Consider the following 2968-nt stretch of genomic DNA (forward strand, 5'->3'; position numbering starts at 1 on the left):
CTAGCATTGAACTCGCTCCCGGAACGCAAGGGCAATGCCGCCTTGCGTCATGAGATTTACCTTTGAGAATGACCCGTGCCTACTAAAAAAGAGTACACAAACGGTCCTTGAAAGTTAGAGACTTTGTGTTACGGAAAATGGAGGCAACCGGTAGGGCCAATGAGCATGGAAAGCTAACTCCTAATTGGGAAGACCCCTTGATGAGTGTCATTTATGGCACTCTTAGGCTAGGTTTTCTTTATAGTTTTATTCTCATTTTTAGTCCTTTTTGCCGTGTTTTTACATAATAATGCTTGCTTTGCGTGTTTGTGTGTAAGTTTAGAGAAATGCATGCTTTTAATGGTTTTCTTGTCATTTTGTTCATTTCTCGACTATTTCTCTCGCTTCATTGTTTTTTTGACTTATTTTGTAGGTGTGTTAAGTTTCCCGAGGTTCGATCACCAAGGAGGAAACTCGAGCGCATTCAAGAAAGTTGATGGAGCTAAGTTCGGGATTCCAAATACGCAATTCAAGCTAGCTCCGCGAGCTCGAGGGCCTTGGAAGTAATGCTTTGTCTTGAGGCATTCAAATGCTTGGAAGATAAAGGAGCTGCCCTTCTCACGAGCATCGCCTTGACTGCACCAATGATAGGGATGCTCGGGAGCGTGGAGATTGATCGAGCAAGCGAAGGAGGCAAAGCTATGAGCACCGAGGAGGGGTGTGCGCGCGACACTGGGGGTGCGTGCTCGCTGACCCACCTGTGCGCGCGTACGGCCTGGTGGTGTGCACGCACCAGGCGCCCCGCCCCCTTCGCTCGTTTCTTCTATTTATACCCTTAAACTTTTCCTTTAAGGGGACGACTTAATTTTTGTACTTGACAATTATTTTCCAGATTTAGTAGAGAGAGAAAATAGAGAGAGAAGCTTAAGATTACTTGATTGAACTTGAATTTGATCTTTGATTTCAACTTGATCTTGGATTTCTTTTTCTCATCAATGAAAGTTTGTGAGATTTCTTTCCTTTGAATTTACTTTTATTGCAATTTCCTTTAATTCTTGAATGTTTGATTTGAGTTTCATTCTTTACTTTAGAATTTGTTAAGTGATTGAATTCCTTCTTGATTAAACTTGAAATGAATATGATTGTGATTGAATTTGTTTTGTATTTCATTTTCACCATGATTAGTGAGTAGATTAGTTGCTAGGGAGAAGGGGAAGCATGCTAGATTGATGATTTTTGCTAGTTGATGATCCTTGATTGATTGAATTGTTGCAATTAAATTGGTTGACATGGTTGTGCATGTGATTAATTAGACTAGGAGTGATCAACCTATAAGATTAATCTAGATTGCATTGCAAATTTCAATGACATGAACCCTTGATTTAAGAATTGCTTTAATTGATTAAATTTGATTGTGATTTTCCTAGTTAGCCATTCATAGTGAACCCTAGCTTGGCATATAGGAGATAGCTCTTGAATTCCTTTGATTGCAACTATTGTTTGTCCTTTGCAATGTTTGAATTGATTGAGTGATCCTTCAATTAGCATAATCATTAAGCTTGCATGTGGAACCTATATCCCCAGTGTTTAGTATATTGAATTTATCGATTTATCTAGCTTTCTCGATACCTTAGTTACCAACCTTAAATTTCTACAATCTTCGAAGTAGCTTGACCTAGGCTATAGCTTGCACCTACTCATTCCTTTGGGTTCGACCCTTGACTTATCATATACTACTATTAGGTTGGTCGAGTGTTCATAAATTTTGTTTGGCTATAGGAAAGGGTAGAAAACGACCTACTTTTCCCTATGTCAAAAATGGCGCTGTTGCCAAGGAGTGATATTGATAGTTGTTGAGTCTATTTCATCTTTAATTGAAAATACAAAAAGATTTTCTTTTAGGCTACACTTGTAGCCGTGCTACTAACCATTTCTTTTGAGATTTTATGCATAGAGCACGTGGTCATTCACTAGTGCCATTTAATCCGGAAATTGAGAGAAGTATTGCAAGGTTAAGGGGTGCTAGACGATCTTTGAGCCCTAGCATTTCAAGTGAAGAAGAACCACAACAAGAGGAACAAGCAAGAATGGGAGAAAATCCAAGGGTGGCGTTGAAAGAATTGAGGATTCCCGGTGCATATAGATTTGAGAGTGGGATTGCTCCACCTACAACACTGGCAAATGACTTTGAAATAAGACCGGCAATGATCACTTTAATAGAGAGGTGACAATTTAGTGGGGCTAAGCATGAAAGCCCGCTAAATCATCTCAAGGAGTTTGAAAAGTATTGCAATACTATCAAGGTGAATAGAATTTCCCAAGAATTCATCCGCCTCAAGCTTTTTCCCTTTTCATGTATAGGGCGTGCCTTGGAATGGCTAGACAAGGAAGTCAAGCCGAATTTTCTAAGGACATGGGATGAAGTGACCAAGGAGTTTCTATCCCTTTTCTATCCACAAAAGAAAACGGCGGAGGCTAGAGCTTTGATTCAAGGCTTCAAGCAAAAGCCTAGTGAGAGTCTCTATGAAGCATGGGAGAGATACAAAGAGTATCAAAGAGGGTGTCCTCACCACGGAATTCCTACGTACCAAATTATTCAAATCTTCTATGGAGGCCTTAGTCATCAAGGAAAATCATGTTTAGATGGAGGAGCCAGAGGTCCTATTATGAACAAAACGGAAGAGGAAGTGGTAGACATAATTGAAGACGTAGTGAGGTACTATAGAGATTGGCAAGATGGAGAAAGAGAGTCAACTAGAAAGAGTAGCTCTTCGGTATACTCGGTTGATCATCTAAATGCAATCAACAATCTATCCTCACAAATGACAAACTTGGGGAAGGAGATGTCCGCTATCAAGGCAAAGTTGGAAAGTGCTATCTACCAAGTTTCAAGTCTTCCCTCCCAATCTAAGGGGAGAGGTATGTCTTCTAATTCTCAACCCCCTCCCTCTTCTAGTAACATGCCTAGTGGATGCTTGTTTTGTGATGA

At 40.2% G+C, this 2968-nt stretch overlaps 1 non-coding gene across 1 annotated transcript; it reads right to left on the reverse strand.

The window, feature by feature from the left end:
• Positions 1 to 2451: 2451 nt before the first annotated feature.
• Positions 2452 to 2557, reverse strand: LOC145590285 (small nucleolar RNA R71). The gene has a single exon (XR_014101920.1). It is a non-coding gene; the product is annotated as a small nucleolar RNA R71 (small nucleolar RNA).
• Between the last annotated feature and the right edge of the window lie 411 nt (positions 2558 to 2968).

Source organism: Chenopodium album, chromosome 17 (genome assembly GCF_948465745.1).
Source record: "Chenopodium album chromosome 17, dcCheAlbu1.1, whole genome shotgun sequence".
Classification (NCBI taxonomy): domain Eukaryota; kingdom Viridiplantae; phylum Streptophyta; class Magnoliopsida; order Caryophyllales; family Amaranthaceae; genus Chenopodium; species Chenopodium album.